Raw genomic sequence first — 16,369 nt, forward strand, 5'->3', positions numbered from 1 at the left:
GCCTGCCGTGCGCGGAGGCCGAGCGGGCGGGCGGGCGGCGGGAGGGAGCGGCCTGCGACGCCCCCGCCCCCCCGGGCCCCGGCCCCGCCGCCGGCCCCCGCCCCCGGCACACACACCGCCCCCTCCCGCGCGGTCACATGGGGAGATCCCGCGCGCGCTCCGCCGCCCGCCCACGCGCGGCCGCCGCGTGACGCAGCGCCTGGCGGGGGCCGCCGCCGCGCGGGGGCGGCACCGGCACCCGCCGCCCGGCAGCGCGCCCCGCCGCGGCCGCGCCGCACCGGCTCCGCCCCGGGGTCCGGGACCCCTCGCCGCCCCCCGCCCGGGCGAAGCGGGCGGCCTCGCTGGAAAATGCGGTTTCAAACTTTCCGCTCGCACAGGCGGGAGCTGCCGCCTCCCCCGGGGCCGGGGCCGGGGCCGCTGCGGGGGGCGTGCGGAGGGCAGGCGCACGGCCGAGCGCCGCCGGTGCTCCGTGACAGCCCTGCGGGGCGGACCGGCCCGGTGCGGAGAACCGAGCACAAGCCCGGGCCCGGGGGGTGAGGGAGGTGGTAAGCGGGGCCGCGCCGGTGGCAGAACTGGAAAGCAGGCGGTCCGGGGAGCCCCGCGCTTAACTAACACAGCCCTGGCAGAAGACGTGCTCGGTAAAACGATGGCCCGGTGAAGGACTGGTAACGCCGCCGGCAGAAGCAGCGGGACCTCGCCGGCACGGTCCCGCGCCCCGGGCTGCCCTGCCCGCGGGGCGCAGGGGAGCCCCAGCGACACTGCTGCCCCGGGCCGGGCCGCGCAGGGGCGGCGGCACCTTCCAGCCAGCCAGCCCGAGGGCTGGGTGCCCGGGGGACGCCGCCAGACCGAGTCACCCATCACCCGGGTTGCCGGACACCGTACATCACCCCTCCGGGGCAAACACCACCTTCCTCCTCCTCCTGCTCCTCCTCCTCCTCCCTGCCCCGCGCACCCCAAATCACCAGCCCTGGGAATCGGTCCAGTCGCTAATCAAGCGTGAGGTGCGTGGGAAAGGGAGGCTCCGCGGCCGTAGCTTGGTGTTCCCACCTAACGGTCTTGAACTGCCCCACGCCTGGAGAGCTGCCCACCCCTGCTCCCACGGCCCCTCCCAGCGCGGCCACGCGCCGCCTGTCTGGGAAGTGCCCCCCAGAAGGAAGGACCTCCTTCCACCTGGGGAGGAACGGGAGGCGACGGTACCCCGCAGCCCGTGAGATGCGTTTGGGTAGGACCCAAAATACCGAGCAGAAACAAAGTCTTCCTTTTTGCCCGCCTTTTGTTCTTGTGGGGTGTAGCAGCGGAACCAGCTAATGGCGACAGCTCGGGGTACTTCAGGTGGCAATGTCGAGGATCTCCATCTACAGCTTCATCAGCTAATCTCCGTTAGCTGTTCGATGACCCGCTGGTAGATTTTTCTTCTTTGTAAAAGCTTGATGTACAACACGTGATACAACGATGGGAGAGCACAGTCTTGCTCCTCACAGCAGTCTTGGCGAGGCTTGGGTCAAAACTTTTTTAAGATACTGGGATTTCATTAGAAGTTCTTATTTTAGGTTTTTAAGTCTGTGCAAAATACAGATGTACAAAAATCTGTACAAAATACCAAGTGTCAAATGAAAGTGAGGAGAAACGATACCATGCATTTATTTAACTGATGAAGAGTTGATTAATATAGGAGGTTTTAATAATGTAAATCATGTTTAGTGCAGATAACGATAGAAAAATGATTAAATGGGGGAAAAAAATTAGAGAGTGAGGAAAAAAGCCTCGATAAAATATGCTTGTCTTGTAGGCAACGTTCAACTCTTCTCATAGCCAGGAATACCTCTCACACAGGGTTTCCTCTCAGGTTTCATTGCCTTCCAATCAATACCTTGGCGTTGTTACAACTCGCGGCTGTTTGTCCGAGCAGCGACGGGCCGGCCGGCAAGCTGAGTCTCGGGCTGCCTCTTTGGTAACCTCATCCAGGTGAAACTGAATTTCTCTTTCAGTTTTTCAAATAGAAGGCTACCGGCTTTGTACCGTCTTAATAATGAACCTATGGCAAATCACTGTCACAGAAACGACATAAATATGTCTAAAAATTAATACATGATTTAGGAACAAAGTTTAAAAAAAGTTTTTTAAAGATGCGGGACTGCATTCTATAGCTAGGGAAACGCAAGCATCTTTATTTCATATCGTTTTTATTTTGTAACACCTAAACTCTAAAATCTTGCATTCCTGCATGGGGTATTTTCCTATTTTTCAATTACTCGTGACCATCGAGCTAGTCACTTTGCGTTAGGCCTGCTGACACCGCCGTGCAGCCTCCCGTGGGGAAGGGTGCTGGAAGGCGGCGAGGCGGGCGCCGGAGGCTCGCCCAGCCACACAAGGCCCCTCTGTCCGTCCCTCGCCTCTCCTCCTGCCCACGTCCGCATGGCACGGAGGGGTGGGCGGCTGGCGGGAGCGAAGGCTCCGTCTGCATTGCATACCCTGACCGAGAAACAGGCACCGCTGCTGGCAAATCCACGCCACAAATCAGCAATTGCCCAATCCTAAAATCATCCCGCGGGCGAAACTGCCGCTGACTGTACAGAAGGGATGTTGCCCGAGGAAAAATACCTGTTGCCTGCAGAGACGGGCAGCACCTGCACCTGGAGCCCCTCTGCAAAGCAGAGGCACGGTCAGCCCAGCTTTTGCCTGAAACTGGAGTGACTGTGGTTGTCTCTTTGACTTTGGGGTGTGATCCAGTATCCCGACGGAGCAGCCGAGGAGGTAGAGGCAGCTTTTCTCCCTGGCATGCTGTGGTTCCCATGAGAAAACTCAATTGCGCATTGCCCAGCAAAACCACAAAAATGTTCACAGTGCTGCCTTCTCTCCTCCCACTCAAAATGTTTTTGCATACGCCTTTAGGCACTACAATCATGGCAATTAAAGCTGTAAAATATTATTAGTATCACACTTCTATAGACTTTTCGTCCTAAATGCTTTATATACCATGCATACGGTGCAACAGAAATGCAGCCACTTGTATGGGGAAAAGGAGCAGGGACGGTGCACGTAGAGGTAGGGAGTCACATTTTCACCAGGGATGCTCGATGCAAATCCCTTCTCCTGCAAGAAGTTTCCAGGACACCTCTGAAGTCCACGCAGTGCCATCCTGTGCTGGGACTCGGGCAGAGGTCCTGCACACCTGGAACTGTGCATGCCTATCCTAGAGAGACTAACATCCCTGCTTCGGGAGCGTTCCAACGGATTTGCAGAGACGCTTACAGCACTTAGCTGTGCTTCTGCCAGCGCATGAGGTGTAACTCAGCCCCGTCCCGGGCTACTGAATGTATCAGGGCAGATGTAGGAGAGGGCCGAGTAGACTGTAGCCTCCTCTGTGGCACGTGCTCAGACCAGAAACGGTGGCGTACCTGCTCCAGTCTGGCATCTCGCGCTGGGGAAGAGGAATAGGACAAGTGTGCTCTGCTGTCTCCCTTCACCAGTAGATCTGAGAACGCTGGGCAAAAAGCCAGAGGCAGCCGATGAGACAAATTGAGACTTCCCCAGCGAAAAGCAAGGAAGTGTTTTTACAGTGTGTTTTAGCACTGTCCTGTCATTAAAATTCAAATACTTTCCTGCCCAGGTACTGCTTCCGCTTACATCCCACAGAGGACAAATCAGCGCCCAGTCTGATCCTTCTCCCACGTGTCCTGACATCTGGAGGTAAAAGTCGCCTTCAGAAGATGTCTCCCCTGCACAAATGGGAAGGGAGGGATGGAAAGAGTTCTGGTAATTTTATAGCTGTTTTCATGCTTTTATATTTTGATTTTGAAATAGTTGTAGTGTGCTGAGAGTGAGTAGGTGAAAGCAAGAAATTGTAACGCTAAGAAAGTAAATAAATCAGGTGGATCCAGTGACGGAGGTAGCAGAACTTCAGCTCAGAAGACAACCTCTGTTTCAGACCTCCTTTCTTTCCTAAAATGCTTGCAAGCTAGGGAATAAATGCCCAATTTTAAGACCCTTACCTAGTGTGAGGACTATCTAGTCTGATCTTCTACATGATACAGGCCCTACAGAGTGCTGAAAAGCTTGTGATGAACATTCAATGTAATGCACAAAGAGCACACACACCCTTCCACCCAAATAAACCCACCCAACCTTCTATACGTGCTTTTTCTACCACCCTGCTAAGGTACCTAGGTGGGTATCATTAGAATTCTGGCCAATTCCATGAAGTGATTTGGTTCCTCAAGACCTCCAAAGAACAAGAAAGAGGCTTATGCATGGCACGTGCAGATTTCTAGGCAGATGTTCTGCTGCTCCTCAAGGACTCCCCGTAGCCATTGCTGCTCAAGCAGTCCTGCCCCAGCGGGCTCTGCGAGACGGGTAACATGCTCCACCATAGAAAATTTGCAAGGCTGAGCAGTGTGGGGCATGGGGAGGTAAAGCACAGGGTTAGAAAGGGAGAAGCAATAGATGTGCTGTCACCTCTACAGGGGCGGGAGCAGGGAGTACCTCTGCAGAAGCGGCTCCTTCCTTCCCCGCTCAACGCACAGACCTCGCCGGTACAGTCTGACTCTCTGATGTTCTGTCTGATTAAACAAAAAAAGATTGGAATCACACATGGCATAGGGACACTTTCATAATATACAGAAGAAATCTGCAGATGATCAGTTCTCTATTTCCTCAGACTGCCCAGATTGCAAGATTAACGAGGAATCTGAGTAGGATAAAGTGCCACAGAATCAAAGGGAAAGAAAAAAAATAAATCGGCAGCGAGCAATTATATTCAAGGAGACAAGACGGCAAGTCAGGCCCAGAGGCAACTGCAAGGCTGCCAACACAGCAGCTGGTACAGCTCCCCGGAGCTCCACGCAGAACGTCTCCGTGGTTGGTCCCAAGCTTCCCTGACTGCTACCGGAGGAGCGGAGAGGCGGCGGTGGCGGAGGAGCGCAGGGGCGTAGGTGCCACCTCTCCCACTCGCCCCAGTCTGCCTCCTTCTAACAGGTCACAGCTGCTAGCTGGGGCGCAACACGCGCAGAAGTACTGCTGAAAACGCGTGTTGAAACATATTTCTCAGGGAGGCTATTAATGCTTGTGAAGAAAACACTCAAATTGTTCACTGTTAATGGAGAAGAGAAAAATGCATTGCATAAACACAAATTTTATTAGCTGCCATTGAGGAGGCTGCAGGGTCTAGTGGCTGGACTGTGTAGCCAGGGCCAGAGGCGGCTGCAACTCTCTTTCTAGCTCTCCTCTGCCGACGTCGGATAAGTTATTTCACCTTGCAGCACCTTAGTTCCCCCATCTGGAAATTAGGATAATGATTTGACTGCTTCCTCAGTGAAGCAATTCTAGATCTGCTGATGAAGAGTGCTGGGTCAGAGGCAAGGATTATTATTTAGCATCACAACTATTCATACCGTTCTGCAACAGGCAGGTCTTGCTGAACAGATGACAGCAGTTGTTCGAGACCATGCCCCAGAAAGTTTACGGTCTCCAAAACACTATACCTATAAATTCACCCAGTGCCACAAAGAACAAATATGGAGAGGGATGTATTTTTGGCAGCTACACCACCTGACTGAATGCATGGTTGGGCAAAGAGTTTTGAAGAAGAGTTTGCGTGCTTGGTGCACGTAAATCAGAAAGTGGCTTCAAATGAAAAGGATGGTACCCTCCCCCCCCAGAAAGCTGTGCAGGATGGGGTGGACCGGAGCTTCCAGAAAAAAAAAAGACATTTAAACTTGACAGGAGGGTGAAAACAGGTCAGGGCTGAGTAGCAGAGGAAATTATCTCATCAACGCGGCAAGTGATATCTTTCTATTGATTTTCAAATGAATAGATTTTATGGCCAGGAGCAACAGTTTAAAATCATCATAGTCTCACCTCTTGTACCCTGAAGATCAAAGAATTTCATCTAGTCATTTGAATTAGATTAATCCTATGTAAATAAAATAGTGCGCTAATTATAATCAGTTGGAGGTTACGGATTCATCACAGACAAAGACCTGTGCAAGCATACGGTTCATAAAACAAGACTTTGCTAAAACTTCTCATGTAGTCTTTGTCAAAACAGGCACGGACCTGGAAATTACTCCATTTTAGAGTTGTGCCTGCATGGTATTTTAGCCGTGCCCGTTTCAGTCCCTCGGGAAGCACAGCTCCTGCTGCTGTCCTCCCTTGAGGCACAGACCCGAGCGATGCATGCTTCTACAGCCGAAGGTGGGGAACTGCACAACGGGCAGTTGATAGTCCAACTAGCAACTGCTTGTCTGGCCACCGCACGCACCACCACACCATGTCTTGCAAGGGTGAGGAGGTATCGATGCTCACTCCGCTCCGGGGTCACCTAAGCACTTGGGAAGAGCTAGGCAAAACATCCGATAGCTGGGAAATGTGATGAAACACGGAGCCCTGGAGGAACTGAACATCTTCACAGGTTCAGCCTGCATCTGACGAAGAGCTTCACCTGAAAAGCACAGGGACGAGGAGGAACAACAACTGCTGAGATGTCAAAATACACGATTTTAACGTTTTCAAACCAGCAGGACTGAACTTTTTGCTTTGAAATGACCTGTTAAAAAGCACCCCAAAATGTAAAAACAACAGCAACAACAAAAAAATCGCTTTTGAGAGCTCAGTATGCTGAGCATTGTGATGATGACGGAATCATCATCTTGGCTCAGACTCACTGCTTTGGTCAAGTAAAAAATACAGACACAGGCATGGCAACAGCACTTGTGGTTTGAGACACAGTTTTACTTCCGTGCCTTTCAGCCGTAAAACCAAAAAGGCCATTCTTTGCCCAGTCCTAATGAAGATACAGGGGGGGAAATAGCGAGAAAATACACTAACTGCGAGCATATCTAGCGGTAGGTTTGCTAGGGTGAGGTTTGTACGAGACCTCTATGAAGGGATGGGAAGGCATCAAAGGACTTGCGACCCTCCCCGCGTGGTTGCCACCACCCGTGGCTGCCGATTGCCACCCCTCCCGCGCCAGCCCTGGCCCTCATCCCAACCGAAGCAATCCAGCGGCTGCAACACGAGCAAACGAGGCACCAGTGGAGGCTGCAAACCCCAAAAGCTCAGGAGTGCAATGAGGGGGAGCGTAAAACCATCCCCCTGAGCCCCCGGGTACTGCCGAGGCATTGCTCTGGACCCTCCTTCAGGGCAAAACTGGTTTATTATTTAATTCTCCGTCTGTAAAAATAGCTGGAGCCGGCAGCAGGAAGGGATGGCGGGAGCCGGCAGCTCCGGCGTGAGCGACAGCGCGCGCGGCACCGCACCTCCGGAGTGGGAGTTTGGCTTCGCAGCCAGGCGCTCAGATCTCATCAGTAGCCTGAGGGGGTTTTCAGTTTGTAACTTTAATCTTTTAATCTGGCTCTCTCCTCGTGTGCGTGGGCGAGGAGCACGCGGTGGTGGGTTAATCCTCTGACGCCTCTCCCTCGCTTGCTGCTCACCGTGCAGTGGACCCACGTTTAGGGCACAAGATGAAAACCAAGACCGTGAGGCGGCAATGGGCCGAGGGATCGTCCCAGAGAAAGGGCTTTCAGCAAACGAGGAGACAAGGCACCCCAAATTTCCTGAAGACAAGGCAAGTCAGGGCCAGCAACAGAGGCCTCCATTATGTGAAGGTGGAGACATGAGCACCAGACAATAATTAAAAAATGGTAAGCTGGCAATAAAAATACATAACTGCAAATGGCGGTGTGCGCTCGCAGTTGAGAGCGGGACGGTCCTGCCTACGCAGGTAGCCGGCAGTGCCCTCCGAAAACACCCCCCAAGAGCAACATCCCAACCCCCTGACAGGAGAGCCCAGTGCATGCTCACTCTGCAGCTTGGTGCAAGCCTCTTGTCACTGACATTTACAGCCGGAGGGCAAAAATCTTGACCTTGCAGAGATCAAGAGTTATTTGCCACTTATTTTCAGACATCTGAATCCACGCTGAAGTCCCTTAAAAAAAGTAAGCTGGCTTTCAAAGGCACCGTGCGCTTGCATCTCCTGAGCTCCTGGCGCTTCTGTACGGACCCGAGTGCCTAAATGTTAGATGCATGAATTTAAATACTCAGTGCCTCAGTTTATCCATCTCTCAATGACAGCTGAGGGTTATTCACATCACAGCACTTTGGGAAGCCAAGCACTTGCAAAAAAGCCCGAAGCCTACAGGTGAAAGCCTGGGGGAGAGGGGAGCGATGATTATCCTCCAGGCCCTTTTTCCAAGTAAGGAGAAGGCTTCTGCGCCTTCCAGCTCCTCTCTTGGCAATGAGCTGCGCGTAGGCAGTGGTCATAATCAGGAAGTGCCTCCTCCAATTTACAGCTGGTGGTACCACCTGTGCCTCTCCAATTCCAGCCAAAACAACCACCTCCTCAAACCCACTTGTAAGGAAGGGCAGAGGATCCAGCAATGACAACTCGGAGGGAAAAGCAAGACTCGGGTTTAAGTGCTGACATTTTCCCTAGACGTGTACCGCTGTTTGTCAGTAGAGTATTTTCTTTGTTCTTGTAAAAACAATTGCAGTGTTTGCTGAGAGAAGACGACCCCGCCATACTGCAACGGCGAGCAACCGATAAGTGATAGGGCAGACATGGGACAACAAGAAAAGGTTAAGACGTTCAAATTTGCTGGGCCAACGAGGGACCAACGTACGTGCCTGTGTGGCAGCTGGAATGGAAGAAAGTGGAGTCGTTACTCATCACTTCAAGTCTGTCAAGGATTTTCTTTCTGGAAGGAAAACAGCGACTTAGTAACTGCTGGTGAGGCAGGGAACATTTCTGTACTATTGAGACACAGCTGTGTATATGGGAGTATGTATATACACATACCTCAGTGGTATTATCCTTTTGTCCCCTGCGCTGGTTTTTGATTGCCAGGTCCTCCCGGGCCTTTCACCTCGTCGCGGTGGAAGCCATCTCCCTACTCGTGGAGCATCACAAGAACCAGTTCTGGATTATCAGTCACTGCTTTAAGCTACTCCAGACCTTGAACGGGGGGAGCTCTTTTTCTTTGGGAACTGGAAGCCTGAGGTGATCTTAAATTGCAGACATTTGTAAGAATTACATCTCTGGTCAGACAAAACTAATACCAGAAAGGGAAGTCTTGCTGTTCCCATCGATGCAACCAACAGCAGGGCTTCCCCGACTTCCATGGATGAGATAGTCTGGACAAAAAGAACAGAGGCCACCGCCTTATGAGCTGGCATTTGTTCTGGGTGGCTTAATTTTTCCAGATTTATGTCCCTTATGTGGCATATACTGTGTTCCTGTGCTGGTCCTACTCACAAAACTTCGGTTGGTTTCTCTGGAGCATGCAGGGCCGAGAGGCACTGATTTTCAGATTTACTAAATGCCTGCATTTCCAGTTAATCTGGAGCTGTGGGTGCCAAAACCTCAAGAGAGTCACTTACCCTCATTGCAAATATAATTTCAGCCTTTCTAATGCCACTGGAAAAGTAATAACCTTTTGAGAAGACTTAAGGGCACTCTAAAAGCTATATACAGAAAAAACAACAGGATCGGAATGAAAACCAACAGTTTCTGATATCAGATAAAACACTTCCTTTCATTAGTGTTTTCCCCTTTTCTTTAGCTATTTCTTTTCACCCACTTTCCACAGCCTCAGAAAGTTATTTTTGAATGACCTGTTTGCTGCAGCTTTCCTGAAGTGGCCCAACCATCTACTCATCTTTGAGAAAGCACCTTGCTGTCGCCTGGTCCTATAATTACTTGCATCTGAAACCTAAAGCGGGCAGGTTCTCATCTTCCATCTAGATTTTCTTTTAATGGACGATGAAAGCAGAAACATTTCAGCCGTACAGCTCCGTAAAGCTTTTCATCTGCAGCTTTCCCGGTCCAGTGCCATGGTGACAAGCCAGCACAGGGAAAATCCACTGCACAATAACCAAGAAACACACATTTTGCATTTCAGAAAGTGCTCTTCACGTGGCAAAACATCTGTCCAAAGGTATAAAGCGGGCATCTTTTAAGGCAGTCCTGCCACAATGCCTCCAAGTCACTCTCCTTAGGAAAGGGGGATTTTATTTTTTCTGCTAAACTCTGTAGCTGTTCATCAAACTGATCCCCACCATCTGTACCAGCATACTCCCATCTCTGAAAACTGGGGTTGTCTTGTCAACGGGATCCAGCGCAACGGATGACCGTTCTGACCCGTGCTTGGGATCTCCTGGTGCTACTGACACACAAACAAACCACAACTTTTTTTCCCCTCTAATCCACAACGACGACTGGTCACCTCACGTCCTTGCGTCAAAGCAAACCCCTCTGAGACAGCTGGAAGCACGCATCGCAGCGTCACCGGCTCCGACAGCTCCGACCGGTCTCGTGGCCACCTCCACTGGATCTAGAGTAAGGAGTCCCACCATTTTCTTCTTCTAGCTGCCTCCTTGCGGTAGAGCAGCAAAATTGGTCTTCTCTTGCTGTATGACCCAGGTGGTGGTGCCTCAGAAAGCACAAGTGACAGCTGAATGAACTGGAACAAAAACTAGCCTTGTGATCTGTCAGAAAGCAACCGGTGGCCAACACAGACAGTGAGAGCCAGGCTTCAGCAACAAACAGACACAAGCAAAGCCTGCGGCTCGCTTTCCTCTGTGCAAGTTTGACATCAGCGAGAAAGGTCACATACAGGTATTGAACACAACTAAAATACATGCAGAACCTCTTCCAAGAGGTTTGCTAAGAAACAAAGCAGAAAAGACGTGGTCACCTTTGAGTAATACGTGGATAGCTGCAAGGTTCTCTCCAATAATCGCTATATAGGCTTTTTTGTTTTCAAAATTAGCTGCCAGCTTTTCAAGGACAGAACAATATATGATCTTCTTAAGGTGCTGATCCATCTTAAGGTGATGAGTAGTAGCAGGGCTGAGCGCTTCATCTCTTGCCTAACATTTCCTGTAATGAAAACCTGGTTTGAGATGCTTTGATCTTCCTAAACTTTAATCATTTGGATTAAAATTTTCTATGCCAGGTATTTACCTTGATTTTTTAAAATCAATACATCTTTGTACCTGTTTTCCGAAGTCTTAAATCAGCATCCTCACTATACAGGACATTACAATTGCTCCCTAGACCCACAACCTGCAGGAGCAGGGGTAAGTAGGTCTGGGGTTACGCCACAAGAAACAGAGAGCTAGAGATGTTACATGATCAGATGTTTTTGACAACAGATGACATTTTTTGTGAGAATGAGCAATTTTGCTCGTTCCATAAGCCTTTTCTATACTGAGACTTATTTTTAGCATTGGCAAGACCTAGCTCATTAAGTTAACATACACAAAAGATGTTTTACAATAAATTAGTATCTCAGTTCATTACGACGTGTGGAATTTTGCAACCATCTGAAAGCAGGACACGTTTAATTTTACACAGAAGGACGTTTCAGGGGTGTTATTGACCTTTCACACGTACTGCTAAAGGGAATATCAGATGGCAGATCCTACGCAGTGGTGGGGAATAAGGAAGAAGCTGAATGCCCAAAGGTTGCTGCTAACCGTCTCCCCTTACATGGCACGGAGAAGTGGATTAGGCTCTAGATCAGCCGCTACAAGATGCTAGAAGAGGACCTCGTCAGCCATGCTTGGTGAGCACGGCTTTCTCCCCGCCGCCTAACTGAGGACCAGGGTTCGGGGATCCCTGCTGTCCATCCTATGGCTGGTGGCAAGGATCTAGCTCTGAGGGATGTCGCTGAAAACGTTGTGTGCAGTTCTAACTTAATGGTGATTTGCGTTTCTCTTCTTTTTTTCCATTTTTTTTTTTTCTCCAGCAGGAACTGGTTAGAGAGAGGATGAAGTGACTGTGGGAAAGAAAAAAAATGTGTGAAAATGGGAACCCGAAGAAAGTAGCAAGGAGAAGTCATGAGAAATCTACTTAATAGCAAGAACGTTTCAGGTTTGTTGAGAAGCAGAACTATTCCTCTCTGTGCCACAAGCAAAGTCGCTGAACTATGCTGTTTTCTCTCAGCTAAAACCCAGTTTAATCATATAGATTTCAACCATGTCAGCAATGAAAAATAATTTTCCCCTCAATTTTTTCACGAAATGCTGGCAAAAGTGGTACATGTTTTTCCTGTTATTTGAATTTACTTTTATTTCTGCCAAATGTCATTTCTGACCTCCAATATGTGCTCCAAAAATGTGACTGAAAGTGAGACTTTCCCTCTGATTAAATGCTCTTACGGTTTATGGTCACGTTAAGATCCCCTGCCTAGTGCTTTCCTTCAATTCTTTCTCGGTCTTTAGAAATTCCTGGCCAACAAAGAACACAACATCTGGGAAGTCTGACCACAGCATTTCAGGGAAAAGAAACTAAAAAGGAGGATTTCAACAATTACAGTGGAATAAGAAATACAGAAAAGACAAAAGTTGAAAGGCCAGTCCAGCACTTACCCATAGATCCCAGCAGTAGTTCCAGGCAGGATTTATTCTAGTAATAAAAATATCTAGGACATACGGGTATCCTAACACTACAGAAGTAGCAGCACTGGTAGAGCCGAGTATACGGACACGCTGTCACCTCTTACCTGCCTGCCCAGAGCGATCCGGGCGCGGAGCAGGTTCTGCGGGATCACAAATGGGTAATTTTGTTAGCCGAAGACTTGGGAGCAGATGAAAGCTTGGGTCCACCATCCCCCAACATACCTGCCGGAGAAGTTGAGCTGGTACAGGGTGGGGAAATTAACTGTGCTAGATAAAGGAGTGGTATTAAAATCTCCGTTTGCCTGGAGCAGTAAAGAAACCAAGAGAAGGAATAGCGACTCTCCAAGGGATACAGCTGCATGCCACTCCTTTTTGAGGGTGAGCTGCGATACTTCGCCCTTACCTGTTGAATTCATGCCCAGGGAATTATAAACTAGAAGAAAAACTAGGGGTTTTGATTTATTTATTATTACCAACCCATCATGCAGCATTCTTTATCTGTGATTTAATAGCTCTTTTACCATTTGTAACTTCTGTGATTTCAACCAGAGGGAAAAATGTGATAGGATTTTGCATGACTCACGAGTCTTGTGAAATACTTAAAAATGGCTCATCTTTCAGGCTTTTTAAACCAGATTGAAGCAGAGTAAAAACCTGAATTCTGTAAAATGGCCTGGACACTGAGCTTCCATAAAGTATATTTTTAATGGTGATTTTCTTCTGAATGTACAAACTGTTCTGGAAAATTTGGCAAATATCTACTCGATTAAGCCCACAAAGGTGTGTTTCTACATTCTTGGGTACATTCTTACATACCTGCAAAGAGCTTCAGGCTTTTTTTTTTTTAAAATCAAGGCCAAATTTTCAATCAGCAAAGTAGATCTGCAGATCTGGGTTTACCAAGCCAATGAGAAATATTACCTGAAGCTTGCATACACAGTTACTCTGCTCTCAGCTGAGCCCCACTCTCAGTTTCTGGGGCCAGACTCCCAGCTGGCATGAACCTGCGTAGGGCCACCAGAAATCTGATTGCCAGCGATCCCTCACCTTTATTTTTAGTAAGCAATTGCCATATGGATTTTCCCTTCTACTTAGCTTCGATCTACCTGTGTCCTTTCTCCCGCTCCCTTACCTCATTAGCACTTACGACAGAAAGGCAGGTAATTGCCAGGACCTCCTCGATGAGAGGCAGACTAAGCACAGCTGCAAGCTCCTCGTGCCTTTCTATACGCATTTTTGCAGGACAGATATTCTATCTGTGGCAACAGCGATGCTCTGTGCAGCACAGGCACCGAGCCCGTCTTCTCTTCGCTTCCTAAGACGCCAGAGCCCGCTACGCCCTCTCAAGTTGCGTGTCCTCTTCTTTGATCTTTCCGTCCATCTCTCTGGTCACAGGAATACGAGTTTTGAGCTTTCTAGTTTTCAAACGCCTACGTCGTTCACTGCGTTGCCAACCTCAGCCAAGGGCTCGGCAGCTTCCCCTTGGACAGAGAGGCATTGTGAGGAGGGGACGGACTAACGAGATGGCAAGAGAGAGCAGAGGCATGTCCCTGGAGATTGTCCTTCACTGCGACTTTAAAAAAGAAAGAAAACCTGCGACCGGCCCACAGAGTAATAGGTTACAGGCTCCAAATGGTGGCATCTGAAAATCCTGACCTTTCCCACTGCGGGGAGAATTGTTGTGCTGCTGTTCCGAGTAACTCCTCTACAAGGCTTATAACAACAATTATTAATAATAATAATGGGTTACAGAACAAATTTGGGTTTCTGACTATCATTCAGCAGGGAATGAAACATATCACAACTGTCTCTTTTAGAAGCGCTGGGAAAACTTGTCATAGTTAAGAATGAAAGTATTAGGCAGATGTGACATTTAATATCTGAACTGCCATCAGGCAGGAAATTGCATTGTTAAATTGCATTGTTACCCAAGTTAATAAAAAAAAAAAAAAAAAAGAGAAATGTGACAGTGAGCAGTAGGGTCCAGCTTCATCCCTAGCGCAGCACCGTTTGCTGTAGCCCCGATGTCTGACGGCGGCTACCGCAGCATCCCGTCGGCGGCAGCCCCGCGGCCGGGAACGTGAGCAGGCTTCACGCGGGGTTCCTGTACGGCTGCATCAAACACGCTGCGAGTTTCTAGGCCAAACTATACAGGATGACAAACCAAACGAAAACAAAGAAACTTTCCAAACCAAATGAAAGTCATCTCTTCCCCCCGCCCCCCCCCCCCCAGACTCTCGTCTCTGAAATGTCTCGCTGTGTTTGCTTCAACCTTTCAGCGCTGAAAAAGCTGCAGCAGAGAAGCAGGAACCTGCAGGTGGATGGACTTAGTTCTGGCAGAGTTGGATGGAGCAGGAAGGAAGTTAATGGGGAAAAAGTTTCACTTTTCAGTAGACGGAGGCAAGCATTTCTCTATAATAAGACAACAAGATTTGACAGAATTTCTTGTGTTTTAAGCTTTGCGTGCCTTTCTTAATAAAAGACTGAGCTCCCTTTCTCCTTCTGACACGGCGCAGCGTGCCTCAGATAAAATCCTTTTGAAGAACAACATGCACACACAGTATAATCTGACATTACTCCAGTGCTACAGGGAACATCTTGAACATAATTGCACCACATGGAAGTTGACTTGCTATGAGAAAAACACACAAAAAAGCTTTCACAACAAATCTGTAAACACATTTATGCTCCCAATAGCCATGATAAATCCAATTAAACAGCCAGGATTTGTGCTACAAACTGTCACTAAAGGAGTTAATGCGGTTTCTGTGGCAGGGAATATACCAGCTTTAAGCAAGAAATCACAGTTCCTAGCTGCCCTGAGGTTCACAGGTTTGTAGTCCAGCCTCACCCGAGAGGGCTGGCAGCCGAACCAAGACTCCTTAGGCCCAGCCCACTCGTGTCCCATCCACAGTGGTACTGCATTGCCTCACCCTCACTTGCATTGTGTGTCCTGGCATCACCTTTCCTCTGCCCCAGCCACCTCCTTCAAGGTGCTCTAACGCCTCTTCCAGCAGTGCTGGTAATAGGACCGAGGACATCAGAACGAGGTTTGCCTGGCTTTGTTACGAGCATCGTTTCATTTCAAGTATGACACTTGCAGTAACAAAAAGTACCAAAAGTCAAATAGAGAATCACAGAATGGTTGGAGCTGGAAGGGACCTTAAAGATCATCTAGTTCCAACTAGATGTCCTGGGCAGGGACACCTTCCTCTAGACCAGGTTGCTCAAAGCCCCATCCAACCTGGCCTTGAACACTTCCAGGGGTGGGGCATCTACAACTTCTCTGGGAAACCTGTTCCAGTGCCTCACCACCCTCAGAGAGAAGAATTTCTTCCTTCTATCTAATCTAAATCTACCCTCTTTCCGTTTAAAGCCATTACCCCTTGTCCTATCACTACCTGCTCTTGTAAAAAGTCCCTCTCCATCTTTCTTGTAGGCCCCCCTCAGGTACTGAAAGGCTGCAATAAGGTCTCCCCGGAGCCTTCTCTTCTCCAGGCTGAACAACCCCAACTCTCTCAGCCTGTCTTCATAGGAGAGGTGCTCCAGCCCTCTGATCATCTTCATGGCTGTCCTCTGGACTCGCTCCAACAGGTCCGTGTCCTTCTTATGTTGTGAACAGAGTACTCCAAGTGGGCTCTCACGAAAGCGGAGTAGAGGGGCAGAATCACCTCCCTCGACCTGCTGGTCACGCTTCTTTTGATGCGGCCCAGGATACGGTTGGCCTTCTGGGCTGCAAGGGCACATTGCCGGGTCATGTTGAGCTTCTCATCAACCAACACCCCAAGTCCTTCTCCTCAGGGCTGCTCTCAATCCATTCTCTGCCCAGCCTGTATTTGTGCTTGGGATTGCCCTGACCCATGTGCAGGACCTTGCACTTGGCCTTGTTGAACTTCATGAGGTTTGCACGGGCCCACCTCTCAAGCCTGTCAAGGTCCCTCTGGATGGCATCCCTTCCCTCCAGCAGCAC

Source organism: Calonectris borealis, chromosome 6 (assembly GCF_964195595.1).
Source record: "Calonectris borealis chromosome 6, bCalBor7.hap1.2, whole genome shotgun sequence".
NCBI lineage: Eukaryota > Metazoa > Chordata > Aves > Procellariiformes > Procellariidae > Calonectris > Calonectris borealis.